The sequence below is a fragment of the Lygodium microphyllum genome, chromosome 4 (genome assembly GCF_053477565.2).
Source record: "Lygodium microphyllum isolate KBCC chromosome 4, Lygodium_microphyllum_v1.1.10, whole genome shotgun sequence".
Taxonomy (NCBI): Eukaryota; Viridiplantae; Streptophyta; class Polypodiopsida; order Schizaeales; family Lygodiaceae; genus Lygodium; species Lygodium microphyllum.
In genome coordinates this window covers 93,879,496-93,906,343 of record NC_141138.1, presented here as the reverse complement: position 1 = coordinate 93,906,343, position 26,848 = coordinate 93,879,496, and positions in this window count along the sequence as shown.

Sequence of the window (26,848 nt, the reverse complement as noted above, 5' to 3'; positions counted from 1 at the left end):
ATAGTCCTTTTGCATACATGTCCTTCAGCTTGTCATTGGAAACATGTTTTCCTTGCACCAAAGGAGATGAATTTTTTTCACTAATTTCAATCATTTTTCCATCCGATCTATTTTCAGCATTAAACCTAAAATTAGTGCATTTTTTTGACCCATAAGCTATAGGAAATGAAGGGATCTTATTGTTGGTATTTGATTGCTTTCCTCCTTGCTGAAAATCAATCTTTGTCTGCCCAAAATTAACAATTGTCCTAGTAGTCTGGTTTAGCTAAAAATGTTGCCCTATTCTTGGTGGAAAATTCTTGTACATTTGACCATACCTTTCAACCAAGTGTATAGATGCTTGTAAGGAAGAAGGTCTCATGTTTCCTACTTCCAAAGATAGAGAAGATTAGAGCCCAAATATGTATTTATTCAGCTTGGCATTGTCAGATACCCCATCCACATACGCAGAGAGGTTAAGGAACTAGTTAGAATAGTCTCTAATCGATAATCCCCTTTGTTTAAGAGCATACCACTTCTTTTCCAGCCTCTCTTTTTCAATTGGAGATACAAATACTTCAATCATTGCTCTCTTTAATGCTTCCCATGTCAAGAACTCATGACCAATCCATGACATGTAGCTCCACCAAGTGTGTGCATATCCCTCCAAGTGTAGGGCTGCCAACTTGACCTTAGCATTTTCTGGTCTAGGATACAAAGAGAAATGTATATTAAGTTTGTCAAACCATTCTTCTAATTCATTTGGGGATGGATTATCGCCCTTGAAATTAGAAATGGTAATCTTCTCATTGTATTTCCTTTCAAATTGATGAGGTTGGCCATTATAGTGTTGTTGCCCATAAGTATTTGCACCAAATGAATTTTTCCTTTGTGAGTATCATTGCTCCATGTTCCATGATCATATGGTTATTGCTATTCGTTAGGGTTTCCAAATCCATGTGACTAATTATATTGTCCTTGTGGCTGCGAGAAGGAATCACCCATGACATGTGGTTTTCCATATACTCCTTGATGTTGTCCATACATAAGAGATTGAATATTTGTTGTGGCATTTAGTTGTGGTTGCTACCCACTAATTTGGTGAGGCCAAAACTAATTAGAATGAGGACTTTGCTTAGAAGGTTGATTGTAAGCATGATTATTGTTGACATGCTGCTATTGCTGCCCATAAGAATTTGGGGATGAATTGACATGACCAAGTCCATTATAATGGTGCTGCCCATGAGAAATATTGCCCCCACTTGCTTGACCATGATATGATCTTTGTTCTTCAAACTTCTCTTCATGGAGAGGTTTTGGGATAGTTGATGGCTGAACATAGAAAGATTTGTAGAAAGGATCACACCCATGTGTGTCTTCATCATGCTTAGAGTTAGCATGGATACTCTCTCGTGGATCTTGACCATTAGAGCTTCTGTAAACCTTTGGCTGATAATGAGGCTGAAATTGAGAGGGTTGAGCTCTAGATGGCTCTCCAACTTCATAGTGCCTCAAAACCTTAGGTGTTATGATCCTTGGCCACTCCCCAACAATGGGAGGGCTTAGAATACTTGGGACTGTTGTAGGTAATATTCTCTCACTAAAGAGAGCCACAAGTTTGCCAATGCCCAACTTCATATCCCTTATATCATTCGATAGTTATTAAAAGTTATTAGAATCCATAGATACATGAGTTGTTTCACCCTCATTTGCCTGATTGTTGACTGCAGCATGAGTTGAACTCATTTCCGCCTCCTCATTATCATGGTTCACATAGTAGATAGCTTCTTGAGAAGCTTCATGCTCTCTTTCCATAAGAAAAATATTTTGTAAGCAATTTTCAGTTGCTATCTACAATTCTTTACACCCTGCACGTATTGAGAATAATCTCTGCAAATACCCAAAACAAGTTGACTAATCCCACTGCTGCGACTGTAGGAAACTAATCCAACAATGAATTCCTATTTGCTTTCGTGGTCACATTCTTCAATGCTAAAATGAAGTACTTCAATGCATCAATAAGCATACATGTTGCTCTACATATCTCTACCCATATCTGCCAAGTGTTTCATGATGTCATACATTTGCCCACATATCATACTGCCCATACATTTGTCAATACATCATGGAGTCATTTTCCTAAGCACATCATGCTAGAGGCCAAGTACATCACTCTTTATGTTGGTACATGCACCCAAATTGAAAAATGCGTGGGATCTGTGACTTGAGGCCGGGTTTGCAAATTTCCCTCTCAAGTTGGTTTGTGCTCCCCTTTAGGTTCCTTGGTATAGTAGGGCAGGGTCACATCACTATTGTCCTACTAACTTGCCTAGCATCCTCTTTTCCTCATGGGAAATGACATGGTAGATCAATACTAGGCTAATAACATAGCATGAAATGCATGGATTGAAAGAAAATAGGTATCCATTTTATGATATGCAAGAATTAAGTGAAAGGAGCTGGAAATTGAAATGAGAGTAGGTAAGAAATACCTTTAGTGACTCACTACATTACAAATTTTTTTTTTTCTTCACTTACTATTGGGCACAAATTTTATCATGACAATTGAGACAACAATCAAACAATGCAATGTCAATGTTAGGGAGAAATAGATGAGAAATTTAGAAGCTAAAGTATGATTATGGCAATGAAATCAGAGTGGTTTGGTAATCATTGCCATCTATTAAAGCTCTAGGGAAAGATCATGTAATACATTTAGGGATGTGGATAAATTTCTTATTAATTTAACTTCTCTTTCATCAATTGGGTAAGTTGAGCAATAGGATATTCAAGAGAAATTAAAAGATGTTTGAAAATACCTATTGTACTTGGGGTTGAAGAATATTGTTGATGAAGAACATTTGATGAGAATGGCTTCAATTTAGCCTCAAATTGACCAAGATTCTTCATCAAAAGCTTGCTCCATGTTGGATTTCAGCCATGCAGCATGCTCTTCTCCTTCAAGCTCCATAGGTACTCCATTGAACCAAGATTTGTTGATTGTAGCCAAAACCCCCAATGTAAAGAGGGCCTATGCTGTCCATATGGCTAGGTTGAAGAGTCTGTCATCATGAAAGATAGAGTTACAAGTAGGGCCATAGGCTTTGAATTTGTGGCCCTTACATTGTTCATTGCGATACCTACTCTCTCAAGACCTCTTTCTGTGAAGGAAAGCATAGTCCAAAACACAAGAGATGCTCTGAGATGAGAACCTCACTGATCCTTTAGAAGAGATTGATAAGAAAGTTTGTTGAATTCATATTCTAAGTACACCCTAGATTGTAGGAGATGCTCGTTGATGAGAACCTCACTGATCCTTCAGAAATAGATTGATCACAGGGTTTGCTAAATTTATATTCTTGTTCCACACTAAGGGTATACAACTCATCCTTGATATGTTATCTTAACCATGACAATGAATTTGAATGGAACATATACTAAGAAGAGAACCAAATGTTCATCTGTTGAAGCTTATGGGGATGATCCAACTTCAAAATCCTTTGCTACATTCATGCTCTTATTGATGATGATGTGGATCATTCTGCTCTCAATTATTCACCATGGCTGCTATTGGCTAGAAATCTTATTGATGCCCCTCTTCTATTGACTTTGAATTCATTGATGATCAAAGCTCTGACAGATGCCATTTTCCAATTCATCACGGCATACTAGTCCGATAGGAGGCCTCAGAGGTTGGGGCTTGCATGTGCACATCTCATCGCTTGTGGGACAACAAGAAAGATTGAATGTGTGATGGGGTCTACGGTTGTATCCAGATTCTACTCAATGACAGTGGAATAAGCCTAGCATCAGATTGCCATATCTTCACTTTCAGAAGATTATCCTTCTTAATGCTTCCGCTTCAATCGATGCATGCATGAAAATCAAAAAGAAAACTAATGAACGAAACTAAAAAATAATAGGAAAATAACATGAAATGCTTCATTTCAAGGCCATGCAAATTCATCTTCCATTATACCATAGCACATTGTAGTCATGGAAGTTGAAATCAAGATACTAGAAAATAAAGCTTGGTACTCACCCCAAGATGGTGCTAAATAAGAAATCTCCAAGAAAATAAAGATTCCCACATTATCTCTTCTTGCCTTTTTATAGTAAACCCTAGAACCATCATGGCTAAGATATTTACATGGTTTTATTTTAGTAAATGTAAGCAAACTAATGCGGCTAATTTACTTCATTGCATAGTATCTCCCTCACATGTGCTCTCTCTTAATAGTACCTGAGACTAACCAAGAATAACTCTCAATAATCCTCTCTTAGTCATGGATACCCCTCCCAAGAGGTATGCCTAATATGAAGAGTTAGCAAAGCCACTATAATGTCCCTTGGAAGCTCATTAGTGTCATTGTCACTTCACTCTTTGCTTCAAGTCTTCTTCAGCTACTTCTTCTGTTTCTTCGAGCTATTTTGAGCTTGTATTATTCCTCTTTTAAGATTGTAAAACATTCTTCAATCTAAACATCCATCCATCAGAATACATATAGAAGGAAACTGAGGCTTACATGCCAAATATGAAAGCTCTAAAGAACACTACAAAAGGTCTACAGAAGGTATAAAAACCATATAACTCAAAACAAAACCACCTCAAACCATCAAAAACCATTTAACAAACTCTCAATCATTCCTTGAAAGATTCATTCACAATCTCAACCTCATAAAACAAATCAAAATAGACCCTATTAGAACCAAATAGACATATCATAAAACCTATAAGAATATCATATCTCAACCAAAAATCATCATGAGCTTCTCAAATCTTCTTAACCCATCCCAGCACACTCCAAAACACTTCCATTACATCTAAAATCAATCAATCCATCACAAAATCAACCATTTACACTACAAGATATAGGCCTTATACCGACATTAAAAGCGACGAAAATGTAAATAACAAAATTTACCCCTGTCTTCGCAAAAAGCGTCGTTATTGGCGACACCATAGAACAGTTGGTATTAGCGTCGTTATCAGCGTCGCAAATATCAACGCAAATAGCGACGCTGATAACGACGCTCTGTGATGCTAATAATGACACGTGCAGGTAATTTTGCGATGCTAATAGCGACGGTTAACAAGGGAAAAAAATTTGTGGCAAGGCAGCAAGGTGCTCTGCCACATATAGCACTGTGTGCTTTATTTGAGCCATACAAAATAGTTTCTGCACTGTGTACAATGCTCGTGTAAACAAAAACAAAGAGTACTTAAATCATAACACTGATACATGAAATAAATACATGATCGCATAATGAAAGTGACTGGTACAATCATGGCAAGATATCACTACTACATAGAAAATGTCTACACAGATCACGTGACCAAAAAAGAAGGGTGTGTGAACTCCAGGGATCCGAGGGCGAGCTATAGATCATCGCCATCCAAAACCTCATCCCGCCACCGCAAAGGAGCATCGAACAGACACTGCAAAAAAAGAAACAACTACACATCAATCCACTATACAATAATGCATTCTAATTAAACATGGTAACTACAGACAAGAAAGATGAGTAACTTACAGGGCCGCCGCGTCCATACAATCGGTTGATCAATGTAGTGAGACCGTGCCTCTTTGCATATCGAGTCTCAAGGTCGGTCAGATCGCGATTTGTAATGGAGTGCTGCAAAGAAAACAAAACACTAACGGTTAGAAACATGATTGTCAATACAAAGGATATTGCAAAAAAATAAGAAAGCAAAACAAAAGAATAACTTACAAAGTCCTCCAGATATGTCCTGTGGCCGCCACTCCCAAGATGATGGACCACTCCGACCTCTAGTCGTACCCTCGCCACCTCGCGTTGCTGACTCCAACATCCTAGAGAATCTGTAGGCTCCTCCTCCCTGAGTCGGTGCCAGTTGTCTGCATCTAGCCACTTGGGCTTTGCAGCCCCACTCTTGAGTGCCTTGCACGTGTCCGATCATCTGTGTGACATATATGCACACATGCAATCCATCATCCAGCTCGTAGAAAATCTATCTACTGTGGCTGGAACCGGAAACTCCTCATGCAAGGATGCTATTATGTAGTCCTTGCTCCCCTCCGGTATGTTTTTCCAATGATCTAAGATGTTGTGCCAAAAAACTTGTTGGCACAACTCTCTCATGCAAGCCATTACCCTCCTCCCCTCATCATTCATGATGATGGCTCCTAACCTATCATCGACAAGATAGGCATATCCCTCTGGGGTATGCCTAAGATGGGTCCTCTCCCACCTACAACCATGCTCTTGGGCATATCCAGGAGTCCCCTGTACATCCGGTGTACCGACCGAGGTAGTATATATCAATGTAGCACCCATAGGGATGCCACCTGTAGACGGCTGAGCAGAAGCCGGAGTAACTGGAGTAGATGTCCCCACAGGTATGACAAACCCATGCCTCCACAGCAACCACCTGAGCCACGCTCCCTAGAACTGCCACAAGAGCAAGGAGTAGCACATGTATCCCATGCCGACCGCGGGCTCACTGCCTCTGTATCTCTACAGCATCCCCCTGACCCTGAAGCACTCCCTCCCTCTGGCCCAAGTTTGGAGCATCGACCTCGTCTGCTCGAAGCTGAAGCATCTAATCGCACCGAAGTAGATCTAATAGAGCGGCATGACAATGTCCAAGATAGCTCCTGGTCTGCCATGTCTCTGAATCTTGCCATCTGATCTGGAGACATGCGCGTGAAGGTATCCTGTAACTCCTCATCGCTCATCCCTCAACTCATCCTGATGATCTAAGTATCCAAAAAGGTCACCTGCACAGATAAAAAATGATGTTAGCATAATCAATTTAAATCATACAAAGCACGGTAATATAAATCCTAAAAAAATGATATCACTTAAAATTCATATCTTATGTACCCTTATAAGCAATTAGTCAATGAATTGAGTAAGTGGATGCTCCAAGTATGAAGTATCCTATGGTCCCATGTCAATCTCCTGACACAACTCCGCATACACTGGAAGGTCGATAGACATGTCACCACAAAAGAATGAGTCCACCTCGTTCTCAAAGAATTCTTGGACTCCTGTATTTCCATCATTGTTAGTCGATGTTGGCTCCTCTACATGCTCCAAGCTTTCCACGGCCTCCACTCCTTGCAATATCGACCTCTCTATTTGCATATTGTCCTCATCTATGCTCGAAACATCGCTTTGATCATATACTCTTGCACTTTGGGGAGCTGAAGGTATAGATTACATGTTCACAAACACATATCAGAGAGATTAAACTATTGTGACATGTACCATATCGTAGTACAATTAATAAACAAATGAGTTCATGCACATGTTCACAATGGGCTGGCAACACAAAGGTGTCACGTGAATTCGTCCATTTTTTTTCGGAATCTATTTCGAGAAATCCAGATGGACCTCATCAAATTGTTGCTCCAACTCCTTCAAGTACCACTTTGAATCACTGCACATCAAATAGTATCATGGAGAAGCTACGGTAATCCACCGTAATAATACTTTGCAAGTTCCCAAAATACTCCATCTCATCTATAACCGTGTTTGGATCCGTTGCTTGTCGTCGGCTTTCCTGCTTAAACCTTGCCATGATTCCAAAGTCCATTGTGGAGCACACTTTGTCAATATGCTCCACACGAAAATACCGTCCGCACGACCACGCTGCACTATATATTTTTTATTATACATTGAAACACTCAAATTAGTTGTCGCATATAAAATATATATACGACAAATCCTAAACACGTCATCACCTTTGGACTACATCCCCTCGAGAATTCCCACTCCTCAATTGAGACCTCCGTCCCTTCACGAGACGCCGTGGTCAAGGCTCCATGCAACCATCGCATTGACATGAATCGTGGCATCTCCTCCATGCCCTCAGGATATCAAATCAGTTGATGGCGTGTACTACATCGAAATTCATATCCCGCTTCCTCTCAATCTTGTCTAGCGATCTGGTACTTGGTGAGCCACGTCTCCATAGAGGCATGGTGCAACATACAAAAGCGATTCACCTTCTCCTCCAATGCATCATCCATTATTTTTTCTACCCCATTTCCAACCACATCTCCAGTCAGTCTATCATCATCCTTTAGCAACCATAGCATTTTGCTGTCTGGATCCACCGTTGGTAGCCATTGTGAAATATGCACTAGCGCCTCAGACACCAACCAACCTTCAGCCATGCTACCTTCTGGTCGAGCTCGTTGTCGCACAAAGCCTTTCAAGGTTTTCATGAAGCGCTCCAAGAAGAACATCCATCGTGTATGGACAGGTCCAGCAATCTCCACTTCATCTACAAGATGCACAAGAAGGTAGATTTGTATCGTGAGTATGCTGGTAGGCAGGTATTTCTCAAAGAGACAGACTGTCTCCACTGCTCCCCACCTCACGGATTCAATAGAGGACATCTTAATCTCCTTCTGTGAGATCCATTGCACTAAAGTCAACAACCTGTAAATGGTCCCACGTATTTCTGGAGTAAGGCATCCCCTACAATCGCGATTGATAGTACAAACTGCCGCAAATGAGAAAGCATTATGAATAATGGCTACACTCCGAATAGCAAAATATGCACGCCAATTACAATTCATTCGTAGTACAAACCTGACATATCTTATGCCAGTCATGGGATTTTAGCCCTAATAATTGGTCGTCTTTAGAAAATGCAGACCTGAGAGAATGCATCGTACCCATTAGAGTGTGGATAGACTTGACTATTTGCTTCACAATGTGATCTTCTTTAGTGGAAAAAACCCAAGGAGCGCGAGGTAGCTGCACACAACCATTAGCACTCAACTGCGGTCAAAGCACCTCCATCTTGCCTACCTCCTTAAAATCCATTCATGCCCCTATAGTGTCTCTCTTTCCTATGATGTGGTCCCATAGCAAGTTGTCCACATTCTTGAAAATATGCATGGGATCCAACAAGTGGTTGATCTATAAGTGGGTCTAATATGGCAACTCGTAGAAAACTGAGAATCGTCGCATTTTATTTGGATGGGATCCAACAAGTGGTTGACCTATAAGTGGGTCCAATATGGTAACCCATAGAAAACTGAGAATCGTCCCATTCTTGAAAATATGCATGGGATCCAACAAGTGGTTGATCTATAAGTGGGTCCAATATGGCAACTCATAGAAAATTGAGAATCGTCGCATTTTGTTTGGATGTGACTCTACATGGATCATTTTTAGCTCGTACCATCTTGCGACATTCATATGTGTTGGAGGTCGTCTAAGAAAACCTTTCTTGAGTTCATGACCCTCTGGCAAGAAAGCCACGTGTCCTTGATATACCATCTTCTTCATGGTTCGTGACCTTCGGGAGTCTAACTGTGGCCCGCCGCACAATGGACATGCATGATAACTTGAGGTAACCAGACCTGTTCCAACACCTCTATCTAGTGAATACAAACTTGAACAAGATAGAATATAGATATTACCAATGAGAACGGAAGCCTATTTACTTGAGCACTCTCCGAATCCCAGAAATTCATGCATCGTCCTCATGAGAATGGCTTGAATATTGGCAGACCGTCGACCATCGCGCTTGCTCATATCTTGCACGGTGACCCCCTCCTCCCATAAAATCTTAAGCTCATCAACTAATGGACGAAGATACACGTCCATATTTTTGACTTTGTAGCGGCCGGGGATGAGTAAGCTAAGGATGAGATGTCCTTTCTTCGTAGAAAGCCATGGAGGGATATTGTAGTTGACAAGGGCTATAGGCCACACACTGTAAGAAGTTGAGCGCAGACCAAATGGGTTCACACCATCCATTGCAAGACCGAGCCAAAGATTCCTTGGCTCTTGGGCAAAGCTTGGGAAGGTAGAGTCAATGTGGCTCCATGCGCGTGAATCTACTGATATTCATTGAACTCCATTTGTGGACCTATTCTGTGCATGCCACGTTGTCAAGCTCGCCATGCCGGACATACAAAACATGTGGTTTATGCGGTGGATAAGCAGAAAGTGTCTAAGAACTTTTTGAGGGATGGTTTGCCCTTGCAAGTCCTGTTGATACCTGTGAGCACCACACTTTGGACATGTCTCCATAGTCTGGTATTCTCCTCGAAACAGTATGCAATCTTTGATACATGCATGGATGTTGTTGTAGTCCATGCCAAGCTTTCTTAAAACATGTCGTGCATCATCACGAGACTCAGGCATGGTATTTACAGGTGGTAATATATGATATTTCAGTAACCTTAAAAAAATCATAAAACACCTTGAAAAGAAATCAACGAAGCGTACGTACAAGGTACTTGAACAACTCGGTCACACTCGCATCACTCCACCCGTATTTTGCTTGCACACTTAGGAGTGCAAGCAGTGTCTTCAGGCGAGATAATCGGCACCCATCATATAACGGTATAGATGCTTCCTCTCTAAGCGGATCAGAACTCTCAACATCCATGGGAATCAATGCATCGATCATTCCCTCCATCTCAGGCTCCAAGATTGTAGGTAGGTCTGGAAGGGTGCTTGTCTCCTTTGGTATTGACGGTATAGATTGGGTAGTACCTTCCAAGTGGTGGATTGGCTTAGGCACTCCATCCATCGCACGCCCACAAACTCTTCTAATTGGCCGCAAAGGGTGCACTTCTCCTTGGGACGAGATGTCACCTCCCTGGATAGAAAATTTGCCAGCCACACCCAATCTTCTTGTATATGGTATTTAATTAGCTTGCGAGTACAATGCATGATTGATATTAACTTTTATTACCGTTTGCTGAAAATCCAAGATCGTCTGATCAATTATCTCAGATTGAAACTGGCCGAAGCGTCGTACGTGTTCTATAGACAATCGACATTTTCGTCTAATTGCTAGCTTGCATTGAGAGCAAGGACATGGGACACGCTGATTAAGATACGCCTCGTGATCTTGAATAACAAGACCTTCATCGTTTTCCATTTTGTCTACGTTACGACAAACAATTTGTTTTTATTATCATTCTTTTTTTCTTTCTTAAATTGTTTGAGAATGGATTTTTTCTCTTTTAACTCAACAAAAATTAACGTATATAAAGTCTCCACCTACCCACCCACAAATTAACATATATATGTCGGAGTGTTTCCCATCTCGTGGTGTTGCACCAGACCTCACCACCACTCTCTCTTTGTTTTTTATCCATTCATTATCTCCTCTTCTTCCATCTCCCTCTCTTTTTCTCTTTCTTTATTATGCTATATGTTTATTCCCTCTCTCTCGTACCTTCTTCTTTTTTCTCTTCCTCCCCCTCTCTTATTTTCTTTAACGATCACGATTACGACTATGATGAAGACCACGACCACGACTACCACTATGACTATGACCACGACCATGACCACGACCATGACTACGACTACGACTATGACGACCACGACCACGACTACGACTACGACCATGACTACCACTACCACTACCACTACCACTACCACTACCACTACCACTACCACTACCACTACCACTACCACTACCACGACTACGACCACTATAATAAATAAGAAAAGAAGAAAAGAAAAAAAAAACAACAACAACAACTACTACTACTACAATAAACAAGAAAAGAAGAAAAACTACTACTACTACTACTACTACTACTACAATAACAAAAAACAAGAAAACTAAACAACAATAAACAGGAAAAGAAAAAAAAAACTACTATTACTACTACAACAAACAACAACAATTAATTTCCTTTTCTCTCTTCCTCTCCCTCTTTCATTTCCTCTCCCTCCCTCACCTTCTCCCTCTCTTTCTCTCTTTCCCTATCAGATTTAATGTTTTTTTCCTCTTTTTCTCTCCTCTCCCTCTCTCATTTTTTTCTCTCTCCTCTCCCTCTCTCATTTCCTTTTCTCTCTTTCTCTCCCTCTCTCGTTTCCTCTCCCTGCCTCACCCTCACCCTCTCTTTCTCTCTTTCCCTATTATGTTTAATGTTTTTTCTCTCTTCTCCTCCTCTCTCATTTCCTTTTCTCTCTTTCTCTCCCTCTCTCGTTTCCTCTCCCTCCCTCACCCTCTCCCTCTCTTTCTCTCTCTCCCTATTAGGTTTATTGTTTTTTCTCTCTTTTTCTCTCTCCTCTCCCTCTCTCATTTTTTTCTCTCTCCTCTCCCTCTTTCATTTCCTTTTCTCATGTTAAGATGGAACAAGCTCACAAATCAACTTCGGGCCAAAAGTAAAGCTTTTCAAACTCCCCCAAACGTGCAAGGAGCCTTTTTGAAGGTAACATGAAAGTTTTTTGTGCTCATGCAAGAGCCAAGGATGGAAACCCCGACCCTTCCCTATAACCCCCTCACCTCTCAATCCAAGAAGAAACTAAACCCCCCTCTCACTTTTCACTCAAGTCACTCACCTTCCCTCCTATATTTTTTGATGGGATGCCCCGAGCCACTTAATCATGCCCAAGCGTGACGCGCAACAGCCTCATGCCGTGTCGCCACCAAGGAGAGCCAAGCCTCGAGTAGGGTACCTCCCATGCTTTTTCTCTCTCCTCTCCCTCTCTCATTTTTTTCTCTCTCCTCTCCCTCTTTCATTTCATTTTCTCTCTTCCTCTCCCTCTCTCATTTCCTCTCCCTCCCTCACCCTCACCCTCTCTTTCTCTCTTTCCCTATTATGTTTAACGTCTTTTCTCTCATTTTTATCTCTCCTCTCCTTCTCTCATTTTTCTCTCTCCTCTCCCTCTCTCATTTCCTTTTGCTCTCTTCCTCTCCCTCTCTTATTTATTCTCCCTCCCTCACCCTCACCCTCTCTTTCTCTCTTTCCCTAGTATGTTTAATGTTTTTTCCTTCCTCTCCCTCTCTCATTTCCTCTCCCTCCCTTTCTCTCTTTCCCTATTATGTTTAATGTTTTTTCTCTCTTCCTCTCCCTCTCTCTTTCCCTATTATGTTGAATGTTTCCCTCTCTTTCCTCTCCCTCTCCCTCTCTTTCTCCCTTTTCCTATTATGTTTAATGTTTTTTCTATCTTCATCTCCCTCTCTCAAATCCTCTCCCTCCCCCTCTCTTTCTCTCTCTCTCCCTCTCCCTCTCCCGCTCCCTCTCTTTCTCTTTTTCCCTATTATGTTTAATGTTTCCCTCTCCCTCTCCCTCTCCCTCTCCCTCTCCCTCTCTCATTTCCCTATTATGTTTAATGTCTCCCTCTCCCTCTCTCATTTCCTCTCCCCCCCCCCTCTTTCTCTCTCCCTCCCTCTCCCTCTACCTCTCTTTCTCTCTTTCCCTATTATGTTTAATGTTTCCCTCTCTCCCTCTCCCTCCCTCTCCCTCTCCCTCTCTCATTTCCTCTCCCTCCCCCTCTCTTTCTCATTTCCTCTCCCTCCCTCTCCCATTTCCTCCCTCTCCCTCTCTTTCTCTCTCATTTCCTTTCCCTCTCTCAATACACATGAATTATACCAAAAACAAGTAAAAGAGAGAGAGAAAACACAAAAGCAAAGCAAGAATGGACAATGCACTCACCGTAAAGGCTCGAAGAAGGGTTTGGCAGCTCCTCTTCTCGACGGCGGCTCCTCTTCGCCCTCCGTATACCTCCTCTTCTTCGCGAACGGCGGTGGCGACGACGGTGAGAAGCCTTCTTTCTCCCTCTTTCTCTCTTTCTCTCCCTCTCAAATGCAAGATATTTGCTCTCCCTTTTGCTCTCCCTTTCGTGAATGTGTGCAAAATGACACGCTTGGGTTTTGGCCCGCATTTTTTCGTCATCGCTATTTGCGTCGCTATTAGCGTCACATTTGCGACGCTAATAGCGATGCCGGTATTTCTCATCGCAAATGGCTGTCGCTATACCCTCATATCCTTGTAGTGTTAGCTCATAAGAATAACAAAAATCATCCCAAAAATAAGTTAATTTAGTCCTCAACAAAAAGGTTCAAAGGGACAATATTATCATGGAATATATTATTAAATGGAAGGGATTGCCTATGGAAGAATCTTCTTGGTAGCATGCTTCATATTAGAAACAATTTCCATGGCAACCCATTTAATGCCTTTTCTTCAACCCACTTAATTCCATCTTCTCAACCCATCCCAACAGAAGTTCCTTTACTCTAATATCATTACAAGATCCATCTATTGAGCTTGTCAATGATCGAGGTAAACATGTTTTGAATGATTTTATAAGGGATTTGACCTCCAAACACGTGATACTACATATGCAGTAAACACTATATCATCCTCAAGCTAATAGAAAATTTAAGAGTTCAAATAAAAACTTTCTATGTATTTTTAAAATTTTTGTGAGTGATAATTGCAAAGAGTGGGATACTAAGTTGGACTCATTTTTATGGTCTTTTAGATTAGCTTACAATTTCACCACAGACTTAACTCTATTTAAATTGGTATATGGGCTTGAAGCAGTGATTCCTATGGAGCTCATAGTTCCCAATTTAAGAATTGAAAATACTCATAGTTCACTCATGCCACGAAGATTCAGTGCATGATACGCCTATAGTAGCTAATTTAGCTAGAAGAAGGCATGATTATTTCTCACTACCTGTCAGTAGGAATGCTTTTATGGAGGCAAGCTTGTGAAGGATGTCGATCAAAGAACTTTTGTCCTAGATACACTACATGGTGAAGTCATAAATCCAACAATCAATGGTTTTAGACTGCAAATACTTGTGCAACAAAGACTTGTGCAACCTAATTATAATGATCCATCTCAAGATTCATAATTGAAGGAAATAGTAGCGATCAATTTACTTTAGGTCCTCAAAATGGTGTCTAGAGAACCAATTCAAGATTTTCTGGCTATAATGGTTGTATGCAAGGTCTATGGAACTATTTCTTTTCAAGCAGTACTGGCATTTCATTATAGCATTATCAGTGATATATTCTTTCTTGAAGTGATCTTTTCTTCTCATGAAAAAGCCAAACAAGTGTCATTCCTCTACTACAAGAAGTGCAGGATGTCATTTTTCTACCGTGATGAGTTCACATTGACAAGTTCATGTCAATAGGTTATCATCAATAAGGTTATACATGGTGCAGATTGGATGCAAAACTTGCACATAGTGAGAAGAAGAAGCTCTCCCTCACTCTCTTTTTCTTATAAAAATGAAAGCATAACTCCTAAAATTCAAAATAGACTTAAAGAAGAGTAAAGAAAATTTGAGCAACAAAATATTGGGTGCAATTTTCTCTTATACATGGAATGGACATCTCCTCCATGCCATATTTATAGTATTAGTATGAATCTTGTTTTGCCCAAAGATAGACCCTTTACAATCACTCTTTTCACAAAAGAGTTTGAGTTCACTAATAGATGGTTGCAATTAGTTGCACGATGACCCATATAAGATGCATCATGAACTTCTTGGAGAACAAAATGGCAAAAGGGGTGAGTAATACACAAAGGTTTCTCATAAAAGAGGAATCCATCAGAGACAAAAAAAATTATTAACAAGAATTCCTTGATTTTGAGAAAATTTCAACCAAGCATCATAAAAATCAAATCATGCAAATATGTATTTTTCATAGCATCTAATGAATATGTAGAAAGCATAAAAATATTATTTATAGACAGTCTATGACTTAATGTATCAACTAGAATATTTTCTTTACCAAGCTGATACTAGATTAAAGGATGGAAAGATTGAATGAAAGATGCCCATTGAATATGCCTATTAGAAATTCACAGTTGAGAAAGAATGTGTTTTATACTTTATTGATATGTTTCAATCATCATAAACTTTGATCCAATTAAATAATGTTTCCATATTCGTAATGCATATACTACAACTAGAAGTTTCTTATCATATGTACTATACTTAAGCTCAGAGGGTTTAAATCTACAACTAAAGTACACAATTGGATGGTCATCTTGCATCAATATGACACCAATGCAAGGACCACTAGTGTCAATAATGACTAGAAAGAATGGTCTATTTAAATCAGGGAGTTGTAAAATAGGTATGTGAGTTAATGTGTGCTTTAGTAAATCAAAGGATCACTATTGATTATCATCCCAATGAAATACAATGTATTTATTTAATAATAAATTTAATGACAAAGCAAGTAATGAAAAATTTCTAACATAAATTTATGACAAAAACTTGCTAGTCCTAAAAATGAGTGGACTTCATGTACATTTCTGGGTGTAGGCCATGTATTAATAGTCTCAATTTTGTGTAGATCAACTTGTATTCCTTTGATAGAGATAATATAATCTAAATCTTTAATTTTTATTTAAAAGAAAGTAATTTTTGGGATTAGTAGAAAGATGACTTTATTTTAGTAAATTGAAGACTAAAGATAAATGGTTTGCATGTTCTCTTTTAGTTTTACCAAAAACTAGGATATTGTCAAAAAAGACAATAACACAATGATGAAAATTTAAAAATATTCAATTCATCATTCTATTAAAAGTGAAAAGTGTATTAGTAAGACTAAAGAGCATTACTAAAAATTCATAATGGCCGAATTGGGTCTTAAAGGCAATTTTATAAATGTCAGGTGTAGCCATGTAGGCTTGATGATAACTAAACTTAAGGTCAATCTTGCTAAACGCAATAGTGCTCTGCAATTTGTCTAGCAGATCATCCACACAAGGAATTAGATATTAATTTTTAGGAGTAATTTTATTTAGAGCTATATAGTCTAACACATACAATAGGTTTGATTCTTTTTCTTTACTAAAAGAATGGGAGCTCCAAAACATGAACTACTAGGTTGGATTAACTTTTTATTTAATAGTTCTTCAAATTATTTTTGTATTTTTTTTCCATCTAATTATGGTGGTAAGGAACTTTACAAGGAGGTTGACTATCACGTAGAAGGTCAATTCGATGATCCTTGGGTCATGATGGAGAAAGTTGAAGAGGCAAGTTAGAAGAAAAGCAATCAAAAAATTTATTAACAAAATTTTACTATCTTATGGCTAACTAAGACTTGGTAGCTTTGACTTCATTAATTAATACGAGAAAGGCTTTAGATTGTTTTCAAATGGCAAGCTTTGCATAAGTGTGACTAATTAATGGATATAGCTCAATTTCTATTAGTCCTTCAAGCAAAAGAATTTTACCTTCGTATTGAATATGTATCGAAGGCCTGTCATAATAAATGTTAGGAATAAATTGATATCACCAAGGTATATCTAAAATTATATCGATAGATTGTAACAATGCTACTAAAAATTGTTATTTTTCTCTAGAAGATCTAATGTAAATTTCTAGTCCATGTATCTCTTTAGTTTTGTTATATTTTTGTCCTAAAATTGCAGCCTTAATTTTATAAAGTGGAGGGAATAGTCTTAAGAGTTACAATTTGCTGACTACATTTTTTGAAACAAAGTCATGAGTATTGCCGTCATCATGCAAGACAATTATTTCATTATTAGGGAATTTACATCTCATTTTCAATAAATCATGGATAGATCTTTCACTATCAATTTCATTAGTGTCATTAAATTTTTCTCTCATAAGTGTGGCTTCATCAAAATCAGGCATCACTTCAAGGTCTTCAATTGCTTCATTAGCTCCAAGATAATTTAAATGTACAGTAGGCTTTTTCCAATCATGATGTTGCCCATAGGACAATGACTCACAATATGGCTAGAATGATTGCATTTATAACAATGTAACAAGCGGGATACACACCGACTAGGGTTTAGACACCCCATCACACTGACCAAGGTATTTAAGGTGTATGAGCCCCAGATTAGGGCAACCAGTTATTATCAAGATCATACTCTTCACCTTCATCTCTAGCTTCCATGGCTTCCTCCTTCCTTCTCTCCTCTTTTCTCTCTTTCGCTCTCTTCTTCTAGTCTTCTTCCTTCTTCTTCTTGTTCACTCTCTCTCTCCAGCTCTTCTTCTCTCTCCTCTCAGCTTCTTTCATTACAAGTGGTATCAGATCTTCAGTCTTTGGTCCTTTTCTTCTTCCCCCTTTCTCCCTTTTCAAATCCCAAAAACCCTAGTTACTCATCTTACAGATACATGTACAGCAAGAAGAACTGCAGTTAACTTCAGCTTCTGGAGCAAGCATGAGCTATGGCTGGAGACTCAGACATATTTGGAAGTAAAACTGTTAAAATAGCACGTTGTCACTTCTTTTCATGCAAATTTTAGGAGTCCTACGGCAAGTTGGAGGTTCAACAATTTAGAGAAGGAAAAAAAACCACATTTACTTTTTATTCCAGACTTCTCTCTCTTTCCCATCAAGCTTTTCCCTCAACCTCCCATGGTGGCATGCCCCCAAATCCCTTCTTCCTGGTGCAACCAGCCCTCAACCTCAATACTCAGCCCCCCCACAAGCTTCCCAAGGTCATTTTCCACCTGGCAAACACCTTGGTGACTACCTTTAGCCCATCTGGGACAACAGGGAGCAACCCGCAAAATGTGGCGCCTTTTGCGCTGAGCTGCTTGCCTCCTCGAGCACTCTTGCCCTTCTCCTCCTACTGCTTTGCCACTTCCCTACCACTCTTGGGCACTGACTCAGCATACTCCTCTCTTTCCCCCTTGGCATTTTGACCCCAGGAATCAACTCCCATGGTGACCAATAGCTAGGACAATTTGGAACAGCTTGGGGCAGCCATGGATTCTTCAAACTGAAGCCTTCTCTGACCCGGAGAGCTCAACCCACACAAGCCCTTCAGCCCATGAATGAATCCTCTCACCCGGAGGAAGACTTGGAGTTCAGCATGCATGGAAACTTTGTGGGCAGCCATGAAAGCTTCACTTGAAGCTTCTCATTCTTGAATCTTAAGCTCGAGGACAAGCACGGGAGCCTTCCTCATCAGTAGGAGCATTCGAATGCTGAAATGTTATTTTTTGGATGCCCCAACCAACAACCGGACTTGATCAATGGAGCAAGTGGCATCATGATGATTCATGCTTCAACGGTCTTCCCAAGCATTAAAGAGGTATGCCAATCTGATCTTAATCTCTCAATTTAGCCGCTTGCTGAGCTTTTTTGGAGAGATTCAAGATTGCATAGGTTTAATAGTTCAATCCTCTTTGTGTGCAAGCATCATACCTCTTCCTAAAATTCATTGTAATGGCTACCATTAGCCCCCTATCTTGTCTTCTGATCTTGGATGAATAATAGCCATTGTAAATTGGGTAAGTAGCAGCTAGTGGACTGCCAAGGTAACCCCTACCCCAACCTTTATCATTCCTTGCATCTCATGAAAAGGCCCAATGTGTTCTTCCCAATGCATCTCATACTGATTGCTTATTAAAAATGTCTTCCATGTATACTCCGGCTGAGGAAAAAGGTCGATACCAGGCGAGGTGATAAGACAAAAGAGAGGTGACCCTCCCTTACCACTTAAGACCCTGAAGGGGTGCACGACCCGACCCAGGGAGAATTTTTCCCACCTCTCAGTGATTCAAAGCCCAATACTTGTATGGAGGTGCAGGTACTTCCATGAGCTCCACTCCCCTACCCCAATGATCCTTCTTGGATACCCCACAATGCCAATGGCACCCATGTATGACACCTGAAGTACATGCAGTCAAAGAAGATGTATGGCAGTGAATGTACTTATGCATTAATGGCAGAGCTGATGGGTATGCAATGATGCTCAAGATTATGCTTAGTATGCTCAAGATGCTATTGATATGGCTGATCAGGCCCCTTGATATTGAGATGACAAGCTCAACACATGCGGATATTAATGATGGACCGCCTGGTTAGATGGGTCCACATGTCTACACTTAGCACATCGGTGGTCATTATGACTGTCACATGGCCACTGACTCATTACTTATTATAATCAGGTTGTTACACCTATTTACAGCTGGCATAGTTATAGCGCCAGTCAACTAGTGTAGTCAGTTATGCATTGTTTGACTTAGTAGGCCACTTTCCTTTATGTTGTATCTCATCTATACTTTGTGTAAATTGTAAAGAGTGTGGAAGAAGAAGAAGAAACCAGCAAGAAAACGTTTTGGCATCCATCTCTCTTCTTGTCTCTTGAGTGAGCTTCTCCTTGTGCATTCTGTGTGTGTTCGGCGTAGCATCTTGAGCAAGTCCCCCCACCATGCAATTCTTGACATGGTATCAGAGCTGCACCACTGAGAGAGGTTGATTTCAAAGGCTGAAGTGAAGAAGAAGAAGCAAGGTTCGAGCAAGCAAGCCATGGGTAAGAAGCTCTCCCATTCTTCCACTCTTTCTCTTGGACAGTGCCTATGGAGGCACCAGAGTAGGGTCGAGCAAAAATCTCAGATTGCAGTGAGATTTGGTGTGCGGGAAGAGCACTGTGTATTCTGCAAGCAAGCCCTTTGGCCATTCGAGGTCATTTCAAGCCCCGTTTAGAGTCGCAAGGTTGCGGACAGTAGTTTGAGATACCCTGTAATTTTAGCTGTGTCTGTCGTATACAGGTGCACAGGTTACACATTTCAAATCTGTAAGTTCAAAGGTGTTTACCAGCGAATAAATACAAGTTTTATCTGCAAATTGGTTGTAAATTGCATGTATTGTTGAGCAGACAGTGAAAAAGGCTGTCTGGTGTATTACTGTGCACTATAGGTCGAGGGTTACAGAAGATTTGCTTGCTATTTGGTATTAGTTTTGTGATAATGGCAGAGAACAGTGGAAACCCCATCATTGAGAAGCTCAACAAGAACAACTACCCTTCATGGAAGTTCCGTGTCACGAACTTCCTTATTGGAAAAGGCCTCTACGAGTTTGTGTCAGGTGAAGAAAAGGAGCCGGAGGTGAGTGATCCTCCAACTGTAGAAGAGACAAAGGCACGGAAGGAATGGAATGCAAAAGACAAAAAGGTCATGTATTGGCTATCTGCAATAATTGACAATAATATGCTGGGACATATTAGAAATGCAGAGAATTCATATGCAGCTTAGACCATACTTGAAAGTATGTTTTTCATAAATACAAAGACACGAAAGATTCAACTCAAGCAAGAGTTGAATACATTGAAGAAAGGAAAGATGTCTATCAATGAGTATGCATTGAAGGTAAGGAGCATTGCAGATGCCTTGGTAGTGCTCGATGATGATGATTTGGTGTTGTCTACCTTGGGTGGACTTAACAATGAAAAGGCTTGGAAGTCTTTTGTAAATTTCGTATATGTCAGAAAGCCATTTCCAGATTTCGATGAGTTGGTCTCCCTTATGATCAGTGAAGAGATCAACATGCAGAGTGAGACATCTGAAAGAAGTGGTGAACAGGTCCAAGCTTTCTACTCTAGTTCAGGAAGGGAACGTGGCAGGTTCTCTTCAAGAGGTCGTGGTACAGGACGTGGTAGTGACAACCAGCAAAACAGATTGAATCAGCAATTTTTCGATATGCAGGTTTCAGGAGGTCATCGTAACTTTAGAGGGAGGGGGAGCTTTGGAGGAAGAGGTGGATGGCAGAACAGAGGTTCTAACAACTCTGGTATTGTGTGTCACTACTGTGGCAAAACAGGTCATATTGCAGGTCATATTGCAGCCCAATGTTATGCTAAGAAAGATGTGTGTCACTACTGTGGCAAAACAGGTCATATTGTAGCCCAATGTTATGCTAAGAAAGATGATATTCGCAGTGGTAAGTTGCAGCCCAATTTTATGCAGCATATGCTGAATGCTGTTACAGGAAAGGGAACAAATGATGATGTTTGGTATGTTGATTCAGGTGCATCCAATCATATGACCAGCCATGCAAAATGGTTTGGAGAGATGCAGGATTTGCAAAATGCAGGTTATATGCAGACAGGTGATGATTCATGCCATCCAATTTCACACATTCGAAAAGTTCCCTTGTCCTTGCATGATGGTAAGATAAAGAGTCTTTCAAATGTATTACATGTGTCATCTATTACAAAGAACTTGGTGTTAGTTGGTCAGATGGTAGAGCAAGGGCTGCAAGTCAGATTTAATGCAAAGGGCTGCTTTGTAGAAGACTTCAATGACAAGTGCAGGTTAGTTGCAAAGGGAAGTAGAGTTGGACGTATGTTTACTCTGGATGCTGGAATTCCTACTATGAATGCTGCTATGCAACCATATGCACTGTGATTGCCTTGGCTGCTGCTAAAGGCTGGAAATTGGAGCAGATGGACGTTAAGAATGCATTTCTTAATAGTGACCTAGCAGAGGATGTCTATATGGTTCAACCGAAAGGGTATGTTCACCTTGATTCGCTTTTCACTATAGGGCATTTACTCTCGGAATGGGACAGCTTGTAAGCTAAGTTTTTAATTTTCTTTTCATTCATGGCTGCCCATTTCTCTACTTTTTCCTTCATCTACTCTAGCCCTTGATTTTGGTACCAAGTTAGGGTGGCAATCACTTGCTCCTGCTCTTGCCACACTGTGTGCATTTTCTCTTGCTCTCGGTCTTTACGTGCCACATGTTCCCTCAATATGGCTTGCTCGTGCAAAGCTCATTGAAGCGAGTTATGCAGCTCCATCAACTTCTTCATAGCCTCCTCATCTTTTTGGTTCCTTACTACCTGCAACTCTGTCCTTGCCTCTTCAACTCCTTTATTTCTAGCTCTACATGTTTGTTTTCCTAGGAGTTGAATGCACACATATTGTCTAAGGAGATGTGGTTCTCTCTTTCTTCATCATACAACTTCTTTAGACTCTCTTCTCCCTCCCTTGACTTTATGGCCTCTTTTAGTGTGATTACTTCCCTATTTATGATGGTCCTCACTCTTGCTTGCTCACCATGTAGGCTACGAACACAATCTTTTCTTCTTCAAGCTCTACAAGCTGAAGGGACCCGAAATGGGCCGGCATTGGCTATGGCACTAGCCGGACCTCATGCTCATGACACACAAACACACCCCTCATGGCCTCACAGACCAGGAGCATCAATCTAATGCTAAATAAAGGACAAACTGCCCTAAAGCCTAATCTATGCGTTTATAGTTTTATAGGTTTTGGTCCAACGTTTCCCTTTCTATAAACTCCACAAAGGGAGAACCCATACACATTGGCACTAAATGCCACGATAATCACATACATGGGAAGCAGCCTACGGCTGATTGTCGTTGCCCTACTATGACTCTCCTACATCTTAGGGATTGGCCCTTCGATGCGTCGCTAAAACATATAGAATATTCGAACACAACCTCCTCTCTTTTATATTTCCAAGAGATACCATGTGTCCTTACTTAACAGTTCCTTAGGAAACCGACCATCTATCCTACGGCAAGCGATAACATTATGCTCTCAATCGTGGGTCAAATTCCTGAGAAAACAAGTGCTATGCAGTCTAGGAGATTTTCCGTTGATACCATGAACTATGCATAGTGCATAATGTGAACGGTTTAGTGCACAAACAGAAAAAAATCGGCATTGTGCATCGTGCGAAACCATTCTTTTCATGATTTCTATGCTAGCATTTATGTGCTGCAATGAGAAAAGACACCGAGCCTTACGCTCATGCTGCCTTTCCCTTTATTTCAAAACAATATCCTATAGGCATGATGCAACACATAAACTAGATTTTAGTTTATGTTTTGATGCTCAACCTCCCCTCTCACCCTGCCGTTTAATGTTTTGCATTCGTTGATAGGTGAAAGGGCTGTTTTATGTGTGTTTCCTTGCAAAGAAAGCGATAAACATGATCGGAAACATAGAAATGAGGGTAAACCAAGGCCAACCTTGTGCTTTACCTTCATTATACGTTGCACAAACACACATGTAATTTTTTGGAATTTTCCTTTTACTGTTTCCTAATTTTCTCCCATTTAAAACCCATTTTTCACCATTTTTTGGTATTTTTTCCTCTATTTTCTTCAATTAAAAAATGACTAAAAATTAAGACTGATTGTGGGTTGTGGCCCTTAGGTTCCTTAACAGCAAAATTTCAGGTTTTGTAGGCGTTATGTCTCATATTTCCCATTTATTTTGCAAAAATCCCATTTTTACCCCTTAAGCGCGTGTTTTTTCGGGTTTTATAACATTAATTGCAGCTATATCGCTTATGATTTTCTGATCTTCAAATTATAAACTATTGAAACTCATAGAAAACAACATCATAATGAATATTTAGCCCATGGGAACAATGTTTCATCAATCAAATGGCATAAAAACTCATTTTTCTTCATAAAAAATTGAATTACCGCTTAGGTTTCGTGTTTCGGGATTTCGGTTTTGCTGCGGGACTGCGGGTCAGCCCACATTCAATGTCGAGCATCTTCACAATCAGCAATCTTCATGTCTACATCGACCCGAAAGCAATCCAGTTCCAACCGGACAATCTTTCCTTCACCGTTCTTCATTTCCTCTTGCACGCAAGAACAGCCCTCTAGAGGAGAGAGAGGGAGGAGAGAGAAATACTAGATCTGGTTCTCTTCATTCAGTCCATCATTCCATGAGTGAAGGGCGGCGATAAGACGAGCAAAGGGAGAGAAGTTAAGCCCCATGATCAGGTGCAGGGGTTGTTTGTGCAGCTTGCATACTCCATCTCCATGAATGAGGGCGCATTTTTCGGGTGCAGATGGCGCCATTTTTCCCACGCTTTCCTTCATCTCTCTCTCCATGTTTTGATCTTCTTTTTGCATAAAATTTGGGGGGGTCCAAACTCCAAAAGGCACTTCCCATTTGGCCTCTCAAATGTCCACCTCTTCGAATCTTGACCATTTCTTGGCCATTTCCCCGTCCGGCATCCAATTCGAGCTCTAAAAAATCCTGGGCATCCGGCTTGACATCTCGCATTGATTGGAAACTCTTGGCATCCCACACGGTCGTCGAAAAAATTATCAAAAATCCACAAGTGTCGCTCGGGCGCCTTTTAAAAGTCATCTTTCACTTGGTACTTAAAGTCGTCCTAGCTGGAGTTGCCGCCTTCGATGTTAAATATTTTTTCCTTAAATTATGGATTTTTTGGCAAATTTTAGGCACATACCGGGCTCAAAACTCCACTCTCATTAGCAACCATGGGATAGAGCGACTCAGCCCGTCGAATCCCACAACAAATCTGCGCAAAACAACCAAAGGAAGCATCAAGCTAATACAAAATAGATACATACCAAAACACAGCACAGTGCTTACCTACCCCCTGACAAAACCAAGGCATGACATCCACAATGAGTAGGCCTAGCATAATGTGATAGAGGGTCTGAAGCTAGTCACTAACCGACTGCTCCAACATGGCCAAACTAAAAAGAACTATCCAAGAGGTCGCCCTAAGTGATGGTCTGAACTACCTACCTAACTAAGGGCAACACAACCAGGAGCTCCTACTAGGCGAGGACTCCTATAGCCTGATCAAGAAGTATTTTCTGTTAGCACATTTCTTCTTTTAGGTTTTTTTTTATTCCATACTCGGGCATGTAAAAAGGAGGGAGCTGACCGTAGTGACCCAAGGAGAACAGGGCATCGGCCTCAGGTCATGTCTCGATACCCAAGAACCTACCAAACCCTCACAAGGCGACACTTAATCCTTTTCTGATGCTCACTTTTATTTTCGCTCCAACCTTCCTTACTTTCTTCTTTTCCAACAAGACGCCACCCCTAGGAAGACAAGGCATCGGCCCTAGGTCTGACTCGTCCCCAGGAACCTACCAGGCCTCCACTAGGCGATGATCAACTACTTATAAATGTTCCTTTCTTTTCTTTTCTTTTTTTATAAGGGTTAGAATCCCTTTTACACACCTTTGTAGATATTCATTTTCTTTGAGATATTCAGGGTTTTTTCCTCTCTATCATCATCATTTTTTCGTCGGCAGGCTTCTCTAACTGCCTCACAACTAACAAGAACTCCTAGAAAGTCTGCCTAGCAGGCTAGCAGAACAAGGTCACTATGACTACTTTCTAAAACAGGTATTTCGATGCCTGGCAATGTCTTTACAGGAGGCAATGACTACTCAAACCTCCCTCAGACATACCTAACCTAAACCTCAGGACTTCATGCCTTGGACGCCGGTCCCCAACAAGAAAAGAGAATCCCCTACAAGTACACAGACACATATAGCATAAAAACACGGTACTTATAAAGGAGAGATATCACCTGGATAGGGCCATGAGAAGCTTCCACCAACAAAAGGCTCCTTCCAAGCTCTTCTTCGAACCTGTCTAGCACAGAACTAAAACAAGAAACCATTAATCGTACCTGTACTAAACAGACAACTGGCCCTCTTGGCCTAATGAAATAAAACCTTTCTCTACAAAAAACCGATCGGCCCTCTTGGCCTAATGAAATAAAATAGAATAGCACCTACACATTCCTCCCCAAAATAATACAGATATATGATAATATGCTCCTTTCCAAGGAGGAAAAATAAGGCTCGCAACCCTAAGCTAAATGCATAAGGTTATGACCCATCCCTCCTGCATATATAGCAAGAGGTGTACGCATAACATGTTGTCTAATCAGCCTATGGGTCCAAGATAACAACGGTAGATTGGTCTCAGCTACTCTTTCCATCACCCATATCAACCATCACCTGCCATATATTGCATGCTCTGATAACATTCCCCACAAGCAACTGGGTCCTGTCTCACTATTGATAACAATATCCAAACTAGGACCACAGTTGAAGAAAATGTCTTCTTCATAAGCAAGATTTGCCAGCGAATCCGCAAACTGATTTCAGTAACGTGGAATGAGCTGAGAATACACTCTCTCAAACTCCTCAAGTAGGGTCATGGACGTTCGATGATACATACAAACGATGGGATTCCGCACTGTGTATGTCCCATCTAGCTGATTCAGAATCAACTGGGAATCCCCTTTTACTAACAACCGCTGAATACCACCTTGCTTGGCAATATGCAGTCCCATAATCAAGGCTTTATACTCTGCCATATTGTTAGTGAATCCTACCCCGAGATAAGCAACTAACTTCATCATAACTCTACATCGGGGATCTTAGATTACTACTCCAACACTGCCTTTTTTATTTGGGTCCCTGGACGCTCCGTCAAAATATAATGTGTACGTCCACAATGGGTTTACACAGCCTGCCATCACAAACTCCTCTATTCATAATTATGATAGTCAAAATTTAACATGTTCAGAGGA